The 24,554-nt window shown below is 42.8% G+C and overlaps 1 protein-coding gene and 1 pseudogene across 2 annotated transcripts in view; both read right to left on the reverse strand.

Annotated features, from left to right (window-relative positions):
- LOC309565518 (zinc finger protein with KRAB and SCAN domains 4-like) overlaps window positions 1-13,261 on the reverse strand; it is a 39,657-nt pseudogene extending 26,396 nt beyond the window's left edge. The window contains exon 1 of the transcript in view: window positions 12,520-13,261. The product of the transcript in view is annotated as a zinc finger protein with KRAB and SCAN domains 4-like (transcript). The remainder of the gene's footprint in view (window positions 1-12,519) is intronic.
- Window positions 1-24,554, reverse strand: part of CHID1 (chitinase domain containing 1) — a 1,130,290-nt gene that overhangs the window by 405,954 nt on the left and 699,782 nt on the right. The window lies entirely within an intron of this gene.

The raw sequence follows: 24,554 nt of genomic DNA on the forward strand, positions 1-24,554 counted from the left end.
TAAACTATTGTTAGTATTTTGAATTTTATCCGTTCGGTGAGGGCAAGCTAGTGAAGGGATTGGCAGAGAGGGGTGGAGGGATATATCTGTAGAGTAGAGATCTTGTCACAAATTGTATCATTCTTATTTTTGAAGTGATTGGCAAACTCTTGGGCAGTGAGTAAGTTAACCACTTGCCGACCGCCGCAAGTAGATATACTGTGGCGGTCAGCCCCTCACAGGCAAAGTGACGTATATATATACGTCACTAGCCTGTGAGGCTCTGGGGAGCGAGCGCCGGTCACTCAGCGATCGTCGGTGGAGAGGGAGAAAGGCAGGCGGCTAGTGTAAACAAGCCGCCTGTCATTCTCCCCTGTGTAGAAACAGTGATCATACGGTTCTACTATGTAGGACCGTTGATCACTGTTTCTACAGCTCAAGCCACAGCCAATCACAGTTAGAAGCACACCCCTAGGGACACACACCACCCCTCCCTCGCAAATAAAGTTAACCCCTTCACTGCCAGTGTAATTTTACAGTAACCGTGCATATGTATAGCACTGATTACTGTAGAAATGTCACTGGTACCCCCAAAAGTGTCAAAAATGTCAGTCAAGGGTCCGATCTGTCCGCCGCAATGTCGCAGTACCGCAAAAAAATCGCAGATCGCCGCCATTACGCGTTAAAAAAAAACAAAAAAAATGACAAAAATCTTTCCCTTTGTTAGTAAACGCGATAACGTTTGCGCAAACCAATCAAAATACGCTTTTTGCGATTTTTTTTTACCAAACATATGTAGCATAAAACAAATTGGCCGAAAAAAAGGATGTCAAATTCGTTTAGGTACAGCCTCGCACGGCCGCGCAATTGTCCGTTAAAGTCATGCAGTGCCGAATCGCAAAATACCCCCTGGTCAGGAAGGGGGTAAAATCTTCCAGGGCTTAAGTGGTTAAAGGGTGGAGGTAATGGAGGACAAAGTAGAGCATTGAAGGTAGAAAAGAGTTGATGGGGATTGTTAATGAGAGTGATAAAATGGAGACAGGAATTGTATTTTTGGAGGGCAGATTTATATTGGCTGAAATCTTGCTGTGAGTTAGTCTTATGCCACAGACGCTCAAGAGCGTGGCTATGTTTTTGAGGCTTCTGGTATTGTCTGTCTGCCAGGGTTGTAGCGGTCAGGGCCTGATTCTGTGTGTAGTGAGCGGGGCCAAGGTATCGAGGGTGGATGACAGTGAACTGTTGTAGACAGAAGTGGTCAGGTTTGGGCAGGACAGGGATGAGACTGTGTTGTAGAGACGATCTGTAGCAGAAAAAAGAAGTGAAGGGTTAAGATGATGATGGTTTCTACAGGTAATTGTTCGGTAGTTGGAAGGCAAGGAGGAGGACAAGGAGAGAGTGAAACTAATGAGATGGTGATCAGAGAGAGGGAATGGAATGTTGGAGAGGTTGCGAGGAGTGCATAGATAGGAGAACATGAGGTCAAGGCAGTTGCCATTAGAATGAGTAGAAGCATGTGTCTATTGTTTTAGGTCAAAAGAGGAGGTTAGGCTCAGAAGTTTGGATGTAGCAGGAGTGTTAAGATTAACAGGGATGTTGAAGTCACCAAGTATGATTGTGGGAATTTCAGAAGAGAGAAAATAGGGTAGCCAGGCCGAGAAGTCATAAAGGAAGCCTGATACCGGTCCAGGAGGCCGATAGATCACAGCAATTCTCAAGGAAACTTGAGGAAATAGACAAATACAGTGAGCTTCAAATGAGGAGAGGGACAGAGAGAGGAGTGGATGAAGAACCCTAAAAGTGCTTTGAAATGGAAAGAAGAATTCCAACCCCACCTCCTTTCCATCCACTAGACCTGGGAGAGTGAGTCCACAGGAGGCCACCATGGGAGAGTGCAGCAGAAGAAGGAAAAACAGATTCTTGAAGCTAGGTCTCAGTAATTGCACGTAGGTTGAAGGAGTTTGTGATAAATAGGTCATGGACAGAGGTGAGTTTTTTACAAACAAAGCAGGCATTCCAGAGGGCGCAGGAGAAGGGGAGGCTGGCTCTAGGCAGAAGGGGAATAGAAACCAGGTTGTGTGGCTTTCAGTTGCTGTCAGAGGATAGGGAGTGCCGGATATGTTGGCCAAAGGTAAATGATGGGGGTCCAGGATTTGGGGAAACATCTCCAGAGGTTAGGAGAAGCAGAAGGGTGAGAGAGGTAATATGGAAGTGTGACTTATGTGGGGGGACACGTCTCTATGTCCTGAAGGTTTTATTGGTATGTGGGTTCAGAATCAGCAGGAGTTAATGAGTGTAGTAATAAGGTGAGGTTCGGAGTGAGGGTGAAATATACAAGCTGTGGGGCGGAGAAGAGGGGTGAAGGAGAGAAGGATGCAAATGTGAGAAGGAGGATTCGGGATTGCATATACTGTAGTCTGTTTAGTGTTTTGCAGTTGTCTGCTTTGGATGTTTGCTGAAGTGCTGAGCCGAAGTGTAATACCTAATCCAATATTAATACTTTATCCAAGATGATCATTGCCAATGCAATGCCTGCCTGTGTGACCCCTGCCTGTGCATCCCCTAGAAAGGGCCTAGAATTATACTGAGTTGGGAGGGGGTATTGCCAATTAATCAATTAGGATTGCATAGGAGGGACACATGGCTAACAGAACAAACTTCTCACAAGACTACAAGAAAACAGCAAGAGAGCAGAATGGCAGGGTTACAAAGATAAAAACAGCTCATAATTTAGGTAGAGGCAATAAGAAAGCAAAATAAACATCAGTGTTATATGGACAGAGGTAAAGATTTTGAAAGCAGCATAGATTACCACTGAGCAAATTAAAAACAATGATTCAGTTGCAGTTAAAGGTGGAGTCTGAAAGCAGAAAATATTACCATCGAGCAAATTATAAACAATGATTCAGTTGCAGGTAAAGGTGGATTTTGAAAGCAGCATAGATTACCATTGAGCAAATTAGAAACAAAATTAAAATTCATGTATGTTGTTTATTGACTATATTAACAAAGTTAAATCTAAAAGGCATATTTTTAAAGCAGTGAATGTGACTTTCACCAAACATTCACTGGTGGTAAATCAATTACTATTGTGTACAAAACATGCACCTGAAAGATATACCTGCAATCCATAGCACTGAGTGGTAATCTCCCACTGTCCTTGGTGTCTCGATTACAGGTTGCGTTTCCATTCACCTGGGGGACTGACTCTCGTTCGTACTTAGGTGTTTGTCTAACTCCTTCATTGGCTACTTTAAACAAAGTGAATTATCCACCTCTTTATAGAAAATTAGAGGAGGACATTAAGGGGTGGGTGGATCATGGTCTATCCTGGTTAGGTAAAATCCACTCTATCAAGAAGACACTACTTCAGTGTCTCCTTTATTATTTTCGTTCCTTACCCAATTCAATTATGCGATCGGATTTGGCTAAATTCCAAACCAATATAATCCACTATGTTTGGGGAGATAAGGGATATAGATTGTCAAAACAGTTCTTTTTGCTCACAAGATAAGGGGTGGCCTTTGTCATCCACATTTTGTTTTATGCTACCAAGCAGCCCAATTGGCTCAATGGTCTTGGATCTCTTCAATTTTATTAAATGGCAACCCATGAGGTGCAGACCAGCGATTTTAGCTCCCACATTGTCTCATTCCTTGGCTGTGTGGAATGGGGTGCGAGGCATTCTTAATCTTATATAGCTTTTCTTCCCCATTGTCCAACCTTTTTAATAATCACGTTTTTCCACCGGGCTTAGATCCAGAGGCATTTAGATGGTGGCTCAATAAAGGCTTCATAGGAGCAGCCACTTCTTGACCCCTAGGGGTCCCTTCACCTTGCAATATTGTTGTTCCAAGCTGAAAATGCCCACTTCTGAGATTTTTAGATTTGATCAAATTTCCCATTTCCTATAGTCATTAGGACTGATGGTGCTAGCAGACCCTAAGGTAACCTTCTATGAGACATGGTGCGGTAAGAAAGGTGGGATCTCAGTTATCTATAGGCTACTTCTGGACATCGCTTACAAATTGACCCTTAAATAGGAGGGTTTCTGGAACCCCAGTACGTCAGACTCTCAGAATTGCCTTACTAAATGAAGTGGTAGAGAAAATCCCCAGCTCAATGCAAAGACTGATTTTCTTTATGCTATTGGCTGCAAAGCTTATCATGGCTCACTCCTGGAAACAAACCTTCTGTTTCGATTTCTATGTTTAGGCGCAAGGTTTTCTTGGATAATGCTTAAGAAACACCTAGCCAGCAAAATTAATAATACTTCTAAACGTTTTGAGAGTGTCTGGAGTCCATGGGCCAGCTAGGTCGTTTTTTAGAGTGTCTGGAGTCCATGGGCCAGCTAGGTTCATATTGATCTTTAGGAATTGGTAATATCTGCATAGTTTTCTTACCATTTAATGTATATTGTGAGCTCACCTCCAGGCTCCCTCTACTTTCTTCCTATATCTTCATCTCTCTCTCTGCATACTTCACTTTTGTGATGTTTCAGATACACCTTTTATGGTGTATGCTGTGAAAGCATAGAGTATTGTTTATCAAAACAGGTTATGATTTTGATTACTGAGTACAGATATTCTGGAGTGGAGGTCACTCTCTCAGGGATGGATGACTATTTTATTACTTGTATGGCTATCTGCTGATATTTGGGCATGTTTCCAGTATGTTCTTTTGTGTCATAATTTTTTGCCAAGTTCAATTTTTTCTATGCTCTTTCAAGGCTCAGGCCTCATGTTTGTATGTATTCTTTTACTTTATTTGTGAAAAATCATAATAAAAAGATTAACAGAAAGATTTACCTGCAGTGAATGTATGGTAAATGTCTGTTTCACAAATAAAAGAAAACAATAGAATTGGTAATGAAATGGTAAGGGGTAAATTATTTATATATTTTAAACAATAATTAAATGTATACTACAAAGTCGTTATTATTTTTTATCCTACCTAAGACTTTTTTCTCTAATGTAAATTTTCAAAAATGTGCCAATGCCAGAACAGGCATGAAGATAATACAAACAGTGTCTTGGTGAACATCATATGGAGGAGAGGCGTGCAGAGGGGATTAGGACAGATTGTATATGCATGAAAAGAGTGCAGGTTTAGGACAATGTGAAGTTTGTGCACAAAAGAAGTACGTAGGGAATGATGGCAGGCATTGGGTGCAGGAGAGAGTACAGAGCATATGATGACAAGCAGGAAAGGAGTGGAGAGGGTATGACAGGGGGTTCAATGCTTGGAAGAGGTGACAAGGCTTGGACCATATACTCAATGTACAGACATGATGTATAATACATTGAAGGAAAAGATTGCAAAGTGTGGGAGAATAGGCTATAATATAATACATAATAATTATCTTATATAATAATACACATTACCTAATTTTTTTAACCACTTGCCTACTGGGCACAGGCCAATTTTAAGCTTTCAGCGCTGTCACACTTTAACCACTTTACTACCAGTCACGTAACCTCTACGTCGGCTGACTTTGAGTGGTTATACCGGGATGATGCCTCTAGCTAGAGGCATCATCCCGGTACCGTTGTTTGAAGCCGACGGTCGGCTTTCCGTCGGTAACGATCGATGCGGCTCGGGAGCCGCTCGATCGTTACCCGGGGGGGCGGGAGGGGACGTCCCCCCCCTCCCGCCGCCTTCCGCGGCTTTGCTCGGGGCTACCGTCCCACCGGGAGCCCCGAGCACCCAGCCGGCACGTCCGCCGGCTGGATGGAGTCCCGATGAATGCCGGAAACGGCATCGATCGGGTCTCCCATGACGTAACCCGGAGGCGGCGTCCATGACGTCACGTCCGGGTTACTGTGCTGCAAAAGGCGGCAGATTTGAAAAACGGCTGTATGCAAAAATGCCGTTTTCGGCGTTTTGCATACAGGGAAGTGTAGTGGAGGGGTCTAGGGTCTTTTAGACCCTCGATCCCTCCATAAAGTGTACCTGTCACGACATATTGCTGTCACCAGGGATGTTTACATTGCTTGTGACAGCAATAAAAGTGATCAGATTTTTTTTTTTTTTAAAAACCTGTAATAAAGTTTAAAAAAAAAGAAAAAATAAATAGGAAAAAAAAAAAAAAAAAATTTAGCCGTCCCCGTCACCGTTAGCTCGCGCACAAAAAAAAACATATACGCAAGTCGAGCCGCAAATGAAATCGCTGTTCAAACCACACATGTGAGGTATCGCCGCGATCGCCAGAGCGTGGGCAATAATTAAAAAAAAAGAGCTACACTCCAACTCTAAACTGGTAACCGTTAAATAAATTTAAAGCGTCGCAGATTGAGATCTCTATTGACCGTAGTTTGTCGCCATCCCACGGGGGGGCGCAATTTTAAACCGTAACATGTTTGGTATCTATTTACTCGGCGTGACATCATCTTTCACAATATACAAAAAAAATGGGCTAACTTTACTGTTTAGTATTTTTTAAATGCAGTGAAATGTGATTTTTCAAATTTTTTCCAAAAAAATGGCGTTTTAAAGACCGCTGCGCAAATACCGCGTGACAAAAAATTTTGCAATGACCGACATTTTATTCTCCAGAGTCTTTGCTAAAAAAATATATATAATGTTTGGGGGTTCTAAGTAGTTTTCTAGGAAAAAATACTGGTTTTAACTTGTGAACAAAAAGTGTCCGAAATAGGGCTGGGGCTAAAGTGGTTAAATGACAATTGTGCGGTCATGCAACACTGTACCCAAATGAAAGTTTTATAATTTTTTCACACAAATAGCACTTTTGGTGGTATTTTATCACCACTGTTTTTTTTTTTTTTTTGCTAAATAAACTAAAAAAGACCAACATTTTTGAAAAAACAAAACAAAAAACTTTTCATAGGTTGTTATAAAATTTTGCAAACAGGTAATTTTTCTCTTTCACTGATGTACGCTGATGAGGCTGCACTGATGGGCATTGATGGGCACTAATAGGCTGCACTTATGGGCACTGATGAGAAGGGACTGATGGGCAGCACTGGTAGGACTGCACTGATAATCAGGACACTGATAATCAGTGCCCTGATTATCAGTGCAGATGTCGCTTTTAGAGAAGCCGGTTATCAGCTCTCTTCTCCTCTTCTCATGTTCTCGGCATGAGGAAAAGAGTGCCAATAATCGTCATCTGTTTACCATTGTGATTAGGTGTGATTGGACACAGCTGACCACGTGGTAAAGAGCCATGGATTGGCTCTTTACCTCAATCTGTGATCAGCAGTGTCTGGAGCGGGCGCTGTAGCCGTTATTCGGCTATAGTGCAATATACAAGTGGTTAAAATGGCGAAAGGTTTTCTTTATGTTTTCCATTCTCTTTAGGTTGATTGGATACCTAAACTGGGTACAGGGAATCACTTATCTGCAAGTGAGTCAGTTAAAAGCATCACCGCTCTGAAGGTAAGATCAGAGACAGGGTTGCTGCATGTGCCATGAGAGTGTGAATTTGTTTGTGTGCAGAAAGCCTCCAGTGTTCTTCTGTATACACTGAATACTGAGATACTTTTTCTTTATATACTTCATATACACAGTTAAAAATATAGGAAGGATAGCTTGGTATACTGGAGGTGCTGCCTTAGATATTAGGAAATAGGATGTGTGGGCAGGATACAGAGGAATGTCATCAGTAGTGCTGGGGTTGGGGTCTTAAAAGCAGTGTTAATTTTGACGTCAAATTTCGATTCAGTTTTAGTCATAGTCTTTTGACTAAAATGCCATTTTAGTTTTAGTCGTATTCTATTGATCTGAATTGTTTTAGTCATATTTTAGTCAACTAAAATCTCTAGTACATTTTAGTCTAAAATGTAATGGGTTTAGTTAAATTGTAATGCATTATTTAAGCATTTCTCTAGAATTACCAAACTCATTAAGTACTCCAGGTGTAAAAATCTAATAAAATGTTATTATTTATGGTATTAAAGTGAATGTAAAGGTAATTAAAAAAAATAAAAAAATAAATAAAAAAAATATATATATATGTATATATATATATCAAACATGTCTATACTTACCTGCTCTGTGCAATGAAAATGCACAGAGCAGCTGCGAACCTCCTTCTTTTGGGTTTCCGCTGTCTCTTCTGGCCCCTCCCCTCTGTCCAGTGCCCCCATGGGAAGCATACGTGCTCGCATCTGAGCCCCGCTGCTGTGTCCATTGACACAGACAGCGGGATTCAGCCCCACTCCCTCATCACTGGCTTTGATTGACAGCAGTGGGAGCCAATAGCTCCTGGTGCCCCAGCAGAGCTAGTGAAACTTGGAAGTAAGGGGGAGTGAAGAGCGGCAGATGTGCATAGTGCTGGATTGAATCAGGGTTTAGGTAAGTAAAAGGGGGTGAGAGGAGATGCTGACACTTAAACATTTGCATTTAGGAATTAATTAACCAGTTCGGCTCCAGAGACATTTTTTTTCTTCCTTTTTCTTTCTTCTAAAATTACATAAAACCCCAAAACATTACATATTTTCTGAAAGCCGAGGCCCTGTAGAATTAAAAAGATGATAGTTGCAAATTTTTGTTTCACATGACTTTTTCACTGTTTATTAAACACAAATCTTCCAGAAAAAATATAATAAAATGAATTTTAGTGCTAAACTACGAAATATAATACTAATTTTTGGTTAAAATATAAAAGAAGAGGATGCATCGAGTAAATAGATACCTACCATTCCATGTTTTAAAATTGCGTGCACCCGCAATATCGCCAAAAATTATGGTAAAAAATCACCGTAGGTGATGCTTTAAAAGCTGTTACAGCTCATCAATTTACAGTTAACTAGGCGCTCTTGTGCTAGAATTATTGTACTCACTCTGACGTTCGCGCGATATGTCACACGTGTGGTTCGACCATGGTTTTACTTACATGTACGCACCCTGGGCGTGCGTTTCTTTTTTATTTTAATATATTTTATTATTTTATTTTTTACTGCTTGCTTTTTTTTTTTTTTTTGATTGCTATTACATGGGAATAATAAGATGGGTAGATGACAGGTAATCTTTTGGAGACATTAGGGATCTAATAGACCCCAATATCACCTCTGCCCTTCACGCCATCAAATCAAGCACAGATCGGCTTGGCTAGATGTGTCTCCTGGCTGTATTGGCCAGGAAAGTGTGCATATGAAACCGGAAGTGACATCACTTCCGGTTTCATTGTTTGCATGTGAGATCGAGGCAGATGTGTTCCTGGGCATCGGTAAGCATGGCACAGCCCAGGAATCATGGGAGGAGGGTGGACCGCTAGCGGTAGGACACCGCGGGGCACCACTGCAGCCATCAGCTTGTGATGCAAGGCTCACTCAAGTAATGCATTAAGGTAGAAAATGTTTAGGCTTCACAACCACTTTAGATTTTTGAACATTCACTACAGACAGAGATATACAACATCTTATATATATATATTGTGGGAAATTAGCTCACAGGGATCACCTAATATGGTCATTCCAGGAAGTTCTGAGGAGACGGACTGTCTAAGGTGGCTCCCCATTCACCTTTTGTCAGGTGTGCTAATGACCTCACCTGTTGTCTGCTAAGGGAGGTATTGACACTCAGAGTAATGTGTATTGAGGGCTCGTTAGGGAACCATTGTTCTGTGTCTGACTATAGTTTACATTGATTGCCCCCTGGGGCTTCTGTCTCCTTGCATTGGTCAAAGCTATCTGACCAGTCCCTGTTGACTCATTTTCGAATCCTCATTTGCATAGCAGCCCTCCTGGTCAAGCTATCTGACCAATCACTACTGACTCATTTTCGAGCCCTCATTTGCATGTCTGGAGAGGACCGTATGGGGGACTGGAGGTACTGTGAAATTGACCAATGGGAAAGCGGTTGTTGGGGGAAGGATGTTCCAAATTCTGTTTAAAAGTGTGCTGTGTTCTTCCAATAAATGTTGTTCCTGTTTTACCCTCAACTCGGAGCTTTGTCTCGTTATTGGGGGGATTCACTGTATGCTGTTGGAGACTGATTGCTAGGAGTGTAAGCTGATGTATGCTTTTCCTGTTCATCTGCTAGCAGCTATTCGTGAGGTTCCAGGTTGGAGTGCTATTTTGTATCCAGTTCGGGAGTTTGGTGTTCTGCAGTAGCTGTGCCTGTCTCTCAGAAAGGGGCATATCGCCTAAACGGATTTTAACCCCTTGTCTGCTGAAACGGTCCGTAACAGGGACCAATACTATGGGGCTCGACCACTCACTGTGGGACTCTTCTATTACATTCAACTCTAACATTTTTTATTTCCTTTGTGACTGCCTCTCGCCTGGCCTCTGGGATTCTATATGGTTTTAAATTTACGCGAACCCCTGGTTCCGTCACTATATCATGCTGGATCACATTGGTCAGTCCAGGTAAGGGGGAGAAAAAGTCTCTATTTTTGTACACAAACCCCCTAACATCATTTTGTTGTGCCACCGACAGGGAATCTGTTATGGGGACGTCAGGTGTCACCGGCACCCGGTCTGCTGGGGCCGGAGATGCAGCCAATAAAGTCTCTCTGTCCTTCCAGGGCTTTAAGAGATTCACATGATAAATTTGTTGTGGTTTCCTTTTCCCTGGTTGGTAGACTTTATAGTTGACCTCTCCTATCCTCTCGATAATTTCAAAGGGACCCTGCCACTTGGCTAGAAACTTACTTTCAACCGTGGGAACCAGTACCAACACTCTGTCCCCGGGGCTGAAAGTACGGACTCTGGCACCCCGATCATAGACCCTCCTCTGGGCCTCCTGCGCTCGCTCCATATGTTCTTGTACCAGTGGCAGGACAGCAGCGATTCTATCTTGCATCAGGGAGATATGCTCTATGACGCTTCTATATAGGGTGGCCTCACCTTCCCATGTTTCTTTGGCAACATCCAGCAGCCCCCTGGGATGTCTACCATACAAGAGCTCAAAGGGAGAATAGCCTGTGGAACCTCTCGTATGGAAAACATAAGATATGGGAGCAAAAAATCCCAATTTCCCAAATCTTCGTCAACCACCTTTTTAAGCATACTTTTCAAGGTTTTATTAAATCTTTCGACCAAACCATCTGTTTGGGGGTGGTAGACAGAGGTACGGAGATGGGAGATTTTATATAATCTACACAGTTCCTTGGTAACCCTGGACATAAATGGGGTGCCCTGATCGGTTAAGATCTCTTTTGGGATTCCCACTCGACTAAACACCTGGACTAACTCCTTGGCGATAGCCTTAGCGGAAGTGTTACGCAAGGGTATGGCCTCAGGATAGCGTGTCGCATAGTCTAGGATTACCAGAATATGCTGGTGACCCCGGGCAGACTTCACTACCGGCCCCACCAGGTCCATGCCGATCATCTCAAAAGGAACCTCGATGATTGGTAGAGGGACCAGGGGACTGCGAAAATGGGGCGATGGTGCCGACATTTGGCACTCAGGGCATGATTCACAGTACCCCCTGACATCTGCATGCAACCCGGGCCAGAAAAATCTCTGGGTGATTCTCTCCCTGGTCTTTTCGATACCGAGATGTCCCCCCATTACATGACCATGGGCCAGGTCTAGGACCAACCTGTGGAAGGGTTTGGGAACCAGCAGCTGTTAAACCTCATGCTCTCCACGTTTTATCACCTGATACAGTAAATTGTTTTTAATGGCCATGTAGGGAAAAGACACCCCCCAGTGAGGATCTACTGGTTCCCCATCCACCATCTTAGCGTTTTCTCTGGCTCTAAGGAGGGTGACATCTCGGAATTGCTCGGTACAGAAATCCTCTCTTCTGACTTCTAAGTCGGGTACCACATTCTGGCTATTCTCATTGTCAGGTCCAGAAATGTCCTCCTGTTCATTACCCTCTGGCTGGGAGCTAGCTTGCAGGTCCTCCGGCTCCCCAGCCATGACAGGGAAAGGAAGAGGATCTCCAGCTCCCTCGATTCCCCCAACAGGGTTTCCTTCACTTTGGCAAAAAGGGTCTGGTGAGAGTTCCTGTGCTTCCGGAGCAGGGGGAGCTCTCTCCACCAGCCTCCCCTTGTTCTCCCACAACCTCCAAAAATGGGGGAAATCCCTCCCCACTAAAGCTTCATGAAGTAGCGAAGGCACCACCCCCACTGAATGGGTCACACTGCCCCAAGGGGTATCAACCTCAACCACTGCTGTCTGGTAGTCCCGAGTGTCCCCATGGATGCAAATGACCCCGATAGTGCTGGGGTGTAATTTTGTGGGATTTACACAATCACTTCTGACTAGGGTCACTACACTTCCAGAGTCTAGCAGGGCTGTGAGCAGCTTTCCATCCACTGCAATAACACACATTTGCTTTTCAATGTGACTCTGACATGAAGCAGAATATGCGACCTGTGCAAACAAAGATATGCGTCTTTTCCTATAAGCAAAATCGCTTTGCATAGGTTCATCATTTATAGGACAGTTTGCAGCAATATGCCCAAATGCATGGCAGCGGAAACACTGTATGTGCTCTATCCCCAGTCCTCTTAGCGGTCCCAAAGACCTTCCTGGCTTCTTTGGCCAGTCTCCAGGCCTAGGACCAACAGTCTCATTAGCTGTAACAACAGTCTTATCTAGTTTTCCCATGCACCTGTACCCTGGAACAGTTTTACCAGAACCGCTGGGCGATCTTGCACCCCTAGACACACTGAAGTGGGGTGTAGACGGGTTTACCAAGTCCTCAGTAGCACTGTACCTTTCCACTAGGTCCACCAATTGGGTTGCAGTTTTGGGGTCCCCCTGTCCGACCCACTTCCTCAGAGCAGCAGGGAGCGCGCACCCAGGTACTGGTCCATTACCACACGCTCCACGATCTGGGGGCCCGTCAAGGTCTCTAGTTGCAACCACTTTTTGGTGAGGTGGACCAGGTCAAACATTTGAGAACGGGGTGGCTTGCTGCTGGAATAGGTCCACTGATGCACGCGCTGGGCCCGGACTGCCATGGTGACACCCAAGCGCGCAAGTATCTCCATTTTCAGAGTCTCATAGTCCTGGGCCTTATCTGGGTCCAGATCAAAATATGCTTTTTGCGGTTCTCCTGTCAGAAATGGGGCTAACAGACCCGCCCACTGTTCGTTTGGCCAACCTTCACGGACAGCGACCCTCTCAAAAGTCGCCAGGTATGCTTCCACATGATCGGCCGGTGTCATCTTTTGCAGGTGGTACGAGGCACGTACCAATTTTGGTTCAGCTGGCACAGGAGATGCAAATTCTTTCTTTAACTCCAGCAGAGCCTCTGCAAACTGCCGGTTCATCTCCTGCTGGGCTGCCTGTTGTGCTCTAGCGGCCTCTGCGATTTGGCGGTTCATCTCCTGCTGAGCTGCCTGTTGTGCTGCAGCGGCCTCCTGTTGTGCTGCCAGTTGTGCTGCAGTAGCCTCCTGTTGTGCTCTAGCGGCCTCTGCGATTTGGCGGTTTGTTTCTCGCTGAGCTGCATTGGCCTGTAGCAGGGCCTTTAACATTTCCTCCATCTTTAGAAACTGCCCGCATTCTCCACCACGTGTGGGAGATTAGCTCACAGGGATCACCTTTTCCAGCAAAATAAGGTCAGCATGCAGGTAGTTTCTTAAATGTCTGGTGGGTTGCCAGCTTTATTCAGCCGAGGTTTGCCAATATGAAACAAACAACAAAACAGTAAAATAAATCCTTGCCGTCTGGCGCTAAACTATACAGGAATTTTCCTCACTATACAGTGTGGGGCTGGTCCCCATCACCGACAAAACATATTGCAAAGCAAACCTTTTAAAGTCCAAACAGAGCTCCTCACTCAGATCCCCTTCTGAGTCTCAGGCCAGAGCATTTCTGTGCTCTTTTCCTGTTAATTTAAAGTCCACCTGAGCATGGACTCAGGTAACTCACAATCTCTGGACCGGAACCTAGCCTGTCACAGAGGCTGGAAAAACCCGGGCCGGATTCCGGTTCAGTCTCTCACCACAGAACGTATGCGAGGTGAAATATAGCGATTATCTACTATCTCACCTCACATACCATCACAATATATATATATATATATATATATAGCTGCAAGAAAAAGTATGTGAACCCTTTGGAATGATATGGATTTCTGCACAAATTGGTCATAAAATGTGATCTGATCATCATCTAAGTCACAACAATAGACAATCACAGTCTGCTTAAACTAATAACACACAAAGAATGCAATATTTTTTTTGAACACATCATGTAAACATTCACAGTGCAGGTGGAAAAAGTATATGAACCCTTGGATTTAATAACTGGTTGAACCTCCTTTGGCAGCAATAACTTCAACCAAACGTTTCCTGTAGTTGCAGATCAGACGTGCACAACGGTCAGGAGTAATTCTTGACCATTCCTCTTTACAGAACTGTTTCAGTTCAGCAATATTCTTGGGATGTCTGGTGTGAATCGCTTACTTGAGGTCATGCCTCAGCATCTCAATCGGGTTGAGGTCAGGACTCTGACTGGGCCACTTCAGAAGGCATATTTTCTTCTGTTTAAGCCATTCTGTTGTTGATTTACTTCTATGCTTTGGGTCATTGTCCTGTTGCAACACCCATCTTCTGTTGAGCTTCAGCTGGTGGACAGATGGCCTTAAGTTCTCCTGCAAACTTTCTTGATGAACTTGGGAACTCATTTTTCCTTCAATAATAGCAATCTGTCCAGGCCCTGATGCAGCAAAGCAGCCCCAAACCATGATGCCCCCACAGCCATACTTCACAGTTGGGATGAGGTTTTGATGTTGGTGTGCTGTGCCTCTTTTTCACCACACATAGTGTTGTCTGTTTCTTCCAAACAACTCAACTTTGGTTTCATCTGTCCACAGAATATTTTGCCAGTACTGCTGTGGAACATCGAGGTGCTCTTGTGCAAACTGTAAACGTGCAGCAATGTTTTGTTTGGACAGCAGTGGCTTCCTCTGTGGTATCCTCCCATGAAATCCATTCTTGTTTAGTGTTTTACGTATTGTAGATTCGCTAACAGGGATGTTAGCATTTGCCAGTGACTTTTATAAGTCTTTAGCTAACACTCTAGGATTCTTCTTCACCTCATTGAGCAGTCTGCGCTGTGCTCTTGCAGTCATCTTTACAGGACGGCCACTTCTAGGGAGAGTAGCAGCAGTGCTGAACTTTCTCCATTTATAGACAATTTGTCTTACCGTGGACTGATGAATAGCAAGGCTTTTGGAGATTCTTTTATAACTCTTTCCAGCTTTATGCAAGTTAACAATTCTTAATCGTAGGTCTTCTGAGAGCTCTTTTGTGCGAGGCATCATTCACATCAGGCAATGCTTCTTGTGAAAAGCAAACCCCGAACTGGTGTGTGTTTTTTATAGGGCAGGGCAGCTGTAACCAACACCTCCAATCTCATCTCATTGATTGGACTCCAGTTGGCTGACATCTCACTCCAATTAGCTCTTGGAGATGTCATTAGTCTAGGGGTTCACATACTTTTTCCACCTCTTTTTACTATCCCCTGGCTGCCCATGTGAAAGGAGCCTTAAAGCTGACATCTGGGGGCTTTAACACCCCACTACCACCTAATTGCCATGTTACTTTAAAAAAAAAAAATCTAAAGCTAAAAGCCCCTTTTACATACAGTACCTGAATACATCACATGGGACTCTTGGTCCTGAGTCTTATATCTTCTTCACCACAGGAAAAGAAGGCCCTCTTTGCGTGTTCATGTCACTGCCTGGGTGACATGGACACTTTCTTTTGGCTGCCCAGTGGCAGGGTTCACCCAGGCTCCAGAAGACTCTGCAGCATAATAATGTCACAAAGAGGCAACCAGTCAGTGTGGGCACAGACTGTGACACTAGATCACCAGTCAGTGCTGGAAAAAGCACCAGTAAAGAACACAGGAGGTGAAGTTTAGCAAATAAAAAAGCCTTCATAAGGTATTTGAAAAGTTGGTAGGTGGATCAGAGGAGGAGGGGCTTTGCCTGGAGATGGGCTTTAATTCTATGCTTGTTTGTTTCTATATCTCTTATACAGTCTTGTCCTATAAAACTATCTTTATAGTCTTTAGTACTATGTATTCTTTATTGTGTTTGTTTACATAAGAATGGGGTGAATGCTGCCAGGGGACAGGTATTGTCTGGTAAACATGAGCAGGAGAATGTGCTAAGGCAGTAAATGGCTGCTGTGAAGAGATATTTTCTAATGACATGACTGCAGTGTCATGCTAGACTTCAATCAAGTTTAAAGCATATTTAAAACCAAAAACAAATTTGCAGCTTTCTAGTCCTGGCTACATTTGTTTTCTTTTAGAGCACAGGAAGTTACAAGGTCATTGGATTTCTGGCAGAATCTTGGGTATTTTTATGTGCTTGCAGAAACTGTACTAAGCTTGAAAAAAGAACAATAATGTGCAATAGGCTCCTTAATCCATAGAGATCAAGTTGGTTTTATACCATTACGCCAAGCGGGAGATAACATACGTAGGGCCACTTTATTGCTACATGCTGCTAACTTATGAAAAATTCCCCTCTGCTTTCTGTCCCTAGATATCAAACAAGCCTTTCAAACGGTATCAAGGCCTTATGTACGTTATGTTCTGCAGCGTTGGGGATTTCGTCCCCACTTCCTTGGCTGGATCTCATCATTATACAATAAGCAGAGAGCCTATGTCAAATAGGGTATAAATCGAATATCTTTGAAATATGCAGAGGCACACGTCAGGGATGCCCTCTATCCCCACTTTTGTTCACTTTACTTGTAGAACCCCTTGCCTAATCGATTCGTTCTGATCCTTCAATTAAGGGTCTTGAACTTGCTGGTCATCAACATAAACTTTGTTTATTCGCCGAAGATATCCTAATTTTTATGTCTTCCCCGCATATTTCAGCTCCTAACCTCATTCGAAAACTTGAATGTTTTGCCCATATTTCAGGTCTAACCATCAAACCTCATAAAATCTACGGCATTAAACATATCCCTATCCTCTTCTGATTTATAAGCACAAGCATCCCTCCCTTTTTCATGGTCCTCCACTCACCTGCCTTACCTAGGTGTTACACTTACAACTAACCTCTCTGAACTTTATGCTGCTAATTTTCCACTGGTATTATGCCAAATTAATAATTAATTAAATAACCTATTATCCCAATGGTCTTCTCTTACCTTATCTTGGATAGGTAAAATTAATGTTATTAAGATTGCACTTTTACCTAAAATCCTTTATCTCTTCCGAGTCCTACCTATTCCAGTCCCGGCATATTTTTTAAGGATAATACAGCGCAGAGCAACCACTTTTGTCAAGGACTCTTCAAAATCACAACAGCCGAAACACACCCTATATCTTCTTAAGAATAGAGTTGGCCTCGGATTTCCCAATTTTACTACCTATTACCATGCATCTCAAATAGCACACCTACCCCAATATCACGCAACCTCTGAAGTCCCACTTTGGGTAATGTTAGAACCCATGGATTGCGATCCATTGTCTCTGGCTAACCTTTTATGGTTGCGCCCGTCGTATCGCAAAAAACCCACTAACCCAATCACCAAGCATCTTCTTGCTCTTTGGGACAAATTCTAATTAACGTACAGTTTACAATCCCCACATATCCCACTTCAATCATTTCTTAAAAACCCTTTTTTATCCTGCCTGGATCTCCGCTAAATCCTTTTAAACATGGTCTGCTTCAAATCTAACTAGATTCTGCGAATTGACGTCTCCCACCTCAATCAAATCCATCCCCACTTTATGCGAAAATCATGGACTTTCGAAATCAGAACTCTTTCGATACCTTCAAATAAAAAAAAATGTCATACCATATATTCAAGACAGGGTTAGTCTCGATAATCTATTCTGTTTTGAAGACGCATGTAAACGTGATCCCCACACAAAAGGACTGGTTTTGACTCTCTATGCCCAACTTATTGCCAAACCTGATGCTGAATCCCCTACCTATGTAGCTAAATGGGAGTCTGACTTTGGGCTTAAGTTAGAAACAACTGATTGGAATGAGATATGGGATGCAACAAATTCATCCTCGCAGAATACAGTTGCATTAGAAAAAAAATTATAAAGTACTCACACAATGATATTTGGTCCCTGCCAGGATTGCAAGATTTACCCCGTTATCCTGCATTTTGCTCCAGAGGTTGTACTGCCCTTGGGTCACATTCACATATTTGGTGGGATTGCCTGGTAGTTAAAAATTTTTGGAAGGAAATATTCCATATGCATTCTACATTGTTTGAAGAGCCCATCCCTCCTGACCCCTCCGTAGAACTTCTAAATCTAAGACCCGGCTATCCTCACCCGATCCCACTTTAAACTCCTTATGCAAATCATTACGGCTGCAAAACAGACCATCGCTAAAGCCTGGAAATGCCCAACGCTGATAATGGCTGAAGTCAAACATAGAGTTAACCAAGCTATGATCCATGCCAAAATAGAAGCCATCACTTGTGACATAATTTGCAATGTTGACAAAATTTGACATCCTTGGGTCACACACTATTTACCCTCCAACTTTGATGAATCCTTATTGATGCCTTGGGGATGTATTTTAACATTTAAGCTTCTTGTATGTATATTAAACGCTTGAGGTTGCACATTAACCCGGGGATTATCTTCAACCTTATCCCCATGCTTTTTTCTTTTTCTCTTATTCCTATTTCATTTTACTATTCTCCTTACTTTTCTTGCTCCTCTTTTTCCCTTCTTTGGACTCTTTCAGACGGCCGCTCCGGTGTTTTGCTCCGCTGCGGGACTTTTTTTTTTTTTTTTCACGGAGCGGATGACATTTGTGTCATCCGCTCCGTGTGCCCGCACATCATCCCATCCGTTTGCGGATGATATGCGGACATAATGTAAGTATATGGCATTGCGGATGTCAGCGGATGACACCGCTGACATCCGATTATCCTTCCTTTCCGTTTTTTACACGGATGAAAAAATAGGGTTCTGTTCCGTTCCTACAAAACGGAACAGAACTGAAAGGAGGAAAATCGGATGTCAGCGGATGGTATTCCGCTGACATTCGCAATGCCATAGACTTACATTATGTCCGCAAATCATCCGCAAAAAAATAGGATGATTTGCGGACAAGCGGAGCGGCCGTGTGAAAGAGCCCTTTTACTCTTCCCATGTGGTTCAGGTAGCAACATTTATACCTATGCTTCTATACTTGTAACATTATATTGTTGTGGTTTAATTAGCTTCACATCTTAGTCAGTTATGATATACTAGATTCTGATCCTTTCTAGAGGTTTTCAAGGATGAATTTTCTTATTTGCTATATCTATTTTTGAACTACATGGTATTCATTATATTACACTGTATCTTGTAAAATGTTGTAATTCTCTTTATAACCGTACTTTATGATGTTACTTTTTTATTGTTGCATCTAAACCTCCTTGTATAACATGTTAAAACTCAATAAAACAAATTTGACAAGAAAAAAAGAACATTAACACAGCCATCAAACCTAAGGTTCAGAAGGGATGCGATGTATTATACTTTGTTTTTTGGTTTAGCTATACATAAAGCATACCTCCCAACCATCCTGGATTTTAAGGCAGTCCGGGGGTCCTGTGGATCTGGGCTGGAGTCCCAGAACAAGTTCCAGCAGCTGAGTCCTCTCAGTGGGGGTATTCTCACTGGATGCAATGCATGCTCTCATGCATTGTACCCAGTAAGCAATCCTGCATGCCTGCACCTTATGCCTCCCCCCCACTTCAATTTTCTTTTCTGTCATTGGTTGCCAGGACCAACGGCGTCCTAGTAAGCAATGACGCACTTTGCAGGCACAGACACTAGGAGGAACATGCAAGGACCTCCCAGCTCCCTCCCCCTGACATGAGCTTTGGCTTCCTGCCTTCAACAGTCTCTCGGCCCGGTAAGGGGACTCTAAATTGTATGTACAGTATTTGGTGCTGCTAGTTAAACTAGTTTAATGGAGGGAACCCAGAAGCTGCAAGTAAACCAGCACTCAGACAGCAGTCACTTCTCTGGACTCTGTCAGCCTCTCCAATGCAACTCCTGCTCTCTCTCCCAATCTGCACAGTATTCAAGCCCACAGCCGCGGCTCCCTGCTTCTCTGCAGCAATAGATCTGACATCAGCGCCATGGTCCCCTGCCGCACACACACCCTAGTAAACCAGCCACAAATACACCTTGACCCCTAGGCACTAGCAGTTCTGCCACATCATATCCTAGTCTGCCAGTTTCCACATCCATTGTGGCATCACAAACAACTTCCTTTACACCAGGTGTGCTTTGGAGACAAGAGCATATGTATTTGTAGGCGGGATTTGGAGGGAAAAGTAAGAGGATTTATGCTAGAAGGACCCCTGCACTCTGCATTATGTATTCCTAAACCCAACACTGACTGAAGCACTCTGTGCATTACATACTTCTGATCCTTAAACACATTGCATTAAATATCCCTGACCCATGCACTCCGCCTTACATATTCATGCACTATATACACTATGTTGTACATTACACAATTCTTACCAAAGTATTAATTGTCTCCACAGTTCCTGGTTGATGTGCAGTCCCTAATTTATTTAATGAAGTTTTTTTTTAAGGTCGGCTCAGAAAAAATGTCAGCTCAGTTTGAGTGTAATGGAAGCTTTTTTTTTACATGTTTTTTTTTTTTTTTTTTAATGACTGTGTGGAGGTTCATATGTGGCAGTGAGATTCCTGCTTGTGGCAAAGAAATCAAAGTACATTTGTAGGTACGAGGAGTTGGGTTTTGTTTACCATGCCTTTTAAGCCCCTCCCACTATTAACATTTTGGGGTAGGAGAAGAAAAGCAGCGCCACCTCAGTGTAGATTAAAAGGTTATTTATTATATAAAAACAACGTAGTAACTCACACAGAGGAAATCGTTGATCAGCAAATGGTGATGGTTCATCTGCAACACTGCAGGATGTTCGGGAAGTACACTGTGGCGGCCGTGGTCCTGGCTGTTTCGGTGGAGTCCAACACTTCCTGTGGTTCTGGCAGCATTCAGTATCCAGGCGAGATCGCCTGAGGAAGGAGCACGCATGCTCCGAACGCGAGCATCCCCCTGCCACTATTGGATGTAAGCCTGGATACTGAATGCTGCTAGAACCACAGGAAGTGTCGGACTCCACCGGCACAGCCAGGACCACAGCCGCCACAGTGTACTTCCCGAACATCCCTGCAGTGTTGCAGATGAACCATCACCATTTGCTGATCAACGATTTCCCCTGTGTGAGTTACTACGTTGTTTTTATGTAATAAATAACCTTTTAATCTACACTGAGGTGGCGCTGCTTTTCTTCTCCTACCCCTTTTTGTCTGTTGCAGAGTACCTCTAGCTCTGTATGAAGCCTGCAGCCACCTCCACCATCCATCTCCACTAACCCCAGGGATTGAACTATCCTGCATACCTCCTAAAAAGACTACCTACAGCCACAGTGGAAACTTTTTCATAAGATCGAATGTACTTGACTCTTTCACTGGCGAAGGTCAAACGTTGTGTATATTAACATTTTGGACACACCCACTTTTTTTTTTGGATAACTCCTTCTTCAAGTGTCCCTCATTCTGAAGTTCAAAAATTGGGAGGTATGCATAAAGTGACACAAGCATTTTGTATATAAACTGTATTTTAGGCTGTTAAGGACAGCTTGCTCAGTAGTGACTCTACCCATATCATAACTCCTTTATCACACGTCTGACCTGAATATACTGACATTTAATTGGCGGTTATTAGTAACTTTATTTTGTACAGTTCTTTGCTTAACCATTTGCCTACAATGCACTGTAGCTTTACTGCTACAGTGCAGGCTGGTTGTGCAGACTCATGTATATAAACGTGATTCTGCATTTCTGGGTAGGGAGCGCACGTGCTGCCAGTACCATGTATGGTGATTAGTCACAGCACAAGCTGATCAGCAGATACTGACCAATGGATGACTGCCTGGCATGCGCTGATCGGCGAGGAGGAAGATAGGACCAAGCTATGTAAACAATATAGAACTCTGTCTTGTCAGCAGGGATGTGCTGGTTTTTGTTCAGGGAATTAAATACAGCACATCCATTAGTGAAAGCACCTCAGAGTAAACACATAAACACTGGTTAGGCACGCTTAACCCTTTGATTGCCCTAGATGTCTAACCCCTTCTCAACCAGTGTCATTAGTACAGCGACAGTGCATATTTTTAATGCTGATCACTGTATTAGCGTCACTGGTTCCTGCAAATTGTCAACTGTGTCAGATTTCCGGCCATACTATCGCAGTCCCACTATAAGTTGCTGATCGCTCGCTATTAGTAGTATAAAAAAAAAATTCCAGTATATATACATACCATAGTTTATAAACACTATAACTTTTGTGCAAACCAATCAATATATGTTTATTGGGATTATTTTTTTTTTTTTACCACAAATGTAGCAGAATACATATTGGCCTACATTTATGAAGAAATTAGATTTTTTACATTGTTTTTTTTATTGGATATGTTTTATAGAAGAAAAATTTCAGTCTTTTTTAGCGTCAAAAATAGAAAACCCAGTGGTGTTCAAATACCACCAAAAGAAAGCTCTATTTGTGGGGGGAAAAAAAATTATATAAATTTTGTTTGGGTACAGCGTTGCATGGCCGCGCAATTGTCAGTTAAAATAATGCAGTGTCGTATAGCAAAAAAATGGCCTGGTCATGAAGGGGGTAAATCTTCCAGAGGTCAAGTGGTTAATAACCAAATAAAATACTATAATCTGATCTCTATAAATCTTAATATACCCACAACATTTCCTCTGGGTGTGCTATACATTACATAAATATTTCATATGACAATACTGATTATTAGACTATTATTAATATAATGCAACGAAAACTCCATATACTAAGATGGTCATGTTAAATATTGGGATTACAAGTAAATGATTAGTCATTCTAGTGCAGTAATACAAAGAGAATAATTTCTAACTAGTTCCAGGCTTGTAGTATCAAACTTCAAACAGATAAGGTAACAGAAATAATTGCCAAGAATGACTCCCAATCCCCAGCTATCTCCCTTGAGTGCCTCTTACAATAAAATTATTTTAATAAGCCAAGCAAGAAGAGAGAAAGACCACCAGAAATGACTTAACAAGAAAGATTACTTAATGCAATACAATTTCTACAGGGGACTCAACATAACTTTGAACATAAGTCAGCTTGACCTGCCTGACCTCACACTTCCACACATCACATTTTGGATATAATAAATACATCTTTGCTAAGGGCAAAGGAAGTGCTGTTGGTTCCCATAGGAAAATATAGAACTGTGTGAGTCTCTGGTGCATTTGAGGAACACATAATATACAAGTTAGCTGTACATCTCACAGAGCCTTCTTACTTACACTTGGAGATCAAACAACTACTAGCAAAATGACAGGTAAGAAAAAAGCAATATTAATTTTCTTGTTCCATTACAAGCCTACACAAGGATAAAATGCAGATGATTGCTGTTAAGTGTTGTCTGAGATCACCAACACCCAAGAGCTAGCCAGGGCTAGTCACAGCTTAGAATAAGCACTGAGCTACCCAAGATAGCCCCCAATGTGATGGAAAGATAGCAGGTCTAGAAGAAGTGGCTGATTACTACAATATGCATGAAGCTATTTTGCGTTACCCTCAAGTATTCTAGTAATCGATTGCCTGGGTCTTTACAAATACACTTAACTTTACATTTGCACTTTGAAAACTTTTTTTTTTTTATATTTATTCTATTTTTTTATTTATAATTCTAATTGCACTGTCATTGCTTGGAACAATTTTAGGCTGATATTTTTTTCCATTTAATTTATAACTTTAAGGTTTCATACAGTATTTTCATTTGGTGACTATCCTGGTTTATTGGCATTACACACACTAAACATTTAGTTATTAGCTCCTTTTAGCGTTGGGTTTGAAACATGTGATATGAGCAAGGGTGTTGCTAGGTAGGAAAAAGACCAGAGGCTTGAGCCCAAAGGTAAATTTGATCCCACGACTTCCCTTTCCGACATCAGAGGGGGGCATGAAGATCAGCGCCAGGGAGCTCTGCCCTGTGCTGGATTAAAGATGAGTATAACACCAATTAGAGCATTTTGATGGGGCAACAACTGTGGACCCCTTTACATTACAAAGCCCCCCCCCACACCTCTGGACCCCTTTACATTACACAGCAGCCCCCAAACACACTTCTGGACCCCTTTTGCATTACACAGCTCCCCACACACACCTCTGGACCCCTTTAAATTACAAAGCCCACCACACACACCTCTGGACCCCTTTACATTACACAGCCACCCCGCCTACACCTCTGGACTCCTTTTCATTACATAGCCATCCCCCAGAGTTGTACAGAGTGCAAGGTTCAGGAATGCGTTACGTACAGAGTGCAAGGTTCAGGAGTGTGTTGTATGGGGTGCAAGGTTCAGGAGTGCGTTGTACGGGGTGCAAGGTTCAGGAGTGCATTGTAGGGGGTGCAAGGTTCAGGGGTGCAAGGTTCAGGAATGCGTTGTAGGGGGTGCAAGGTAAAGGAATTAGTTAAACTGCAAAAACACCAATTAGTTAAATTTAGCACACTTATCTTAAAATCTTGATTAGCAGAATACAGGAGCTGATGGAAGAATGGCGGCATCAGACAGAACATAAATAAGTGCAGCAGAGCAGGAAATGCTGAAGTGTAACATCTA

Source organism: Pelophylax lessonae (genome assembly GCF_965119305.1).
Source record: "Pelophylax lessonae genome assembly, chromosome: 10".
In the NCBI taxonomy this organism is placed as follows: domain Eukaryota; kingdom Metazoa; phylum Chordata; class Amphibia; order Anura; family Ranidae; genus Pelophylax; species Pelophylax lessonae.